Source organism: Penaeus monodon, chromosome 22, assembly GCF_015228065.2.
Source record: "Penaeus monodon isolate SGIC_2016 chromosome 22, NSTDA_Pmon_1, whole genome shotgun sequence".
Lineage (NCBI taxonomy): Eukaryota > Metazoa > Arthropoda > Malacostraca > Decapoda > Penaeidae > Penaeus > Penaeus monodon.
Window position 1 is genome coordinate 20,056,472 of NC_051407.1, and position 443 is coordinate 20,056,914.

General features: G+C 31.8%; 1 protein-coding gene across 1 annotated transcript in view; it reads left to right on the top strand.

Moving 5' to 3' along the window:
* Positions 1-443, top strand: part of LOC119586980 — a gene marked incomplete in the record, with an annotated part of 81,895 nt that overhangs the window by 70,486 nt on the left and 10,966 nt on the right.

Here is a 443-nt window from a genome sequence, read left to right on the forward strand (position 1 = left end):
GCGTTGTGTGCAATACCGGAACTTGGTTGTTTATTTTAATATAGTGATGATAGTGAATGTTTAAGTGATTATAATAGTGAAAAAGTGAAGATACTGGATCATACAGATATGATAATGAAATATGAAATGATGATAATGAGTGTGAATAAGTGATGATAGTGATAATAGTGAATGACAAAGTGATAATAGCGAGTGATAGAGAGATGATAGTGAAACAGAAACGATGTTGTGGCGCGACTAAATGTTTTGTGGTTTAGAGGATGGAATACCAATCAGGAAATAAAGTTTTTGATTTTGTAAACAATGTTGATTAATGGCATTTCTTGTCAAGGGAATATATATTCAAAGGTGTTAACATACGAAGAGAAATGATAGACATTGATCAACATGTGATATCGCAATTCATGCCACAATTGACGCAGAACTTTTACTTCATATCAAAT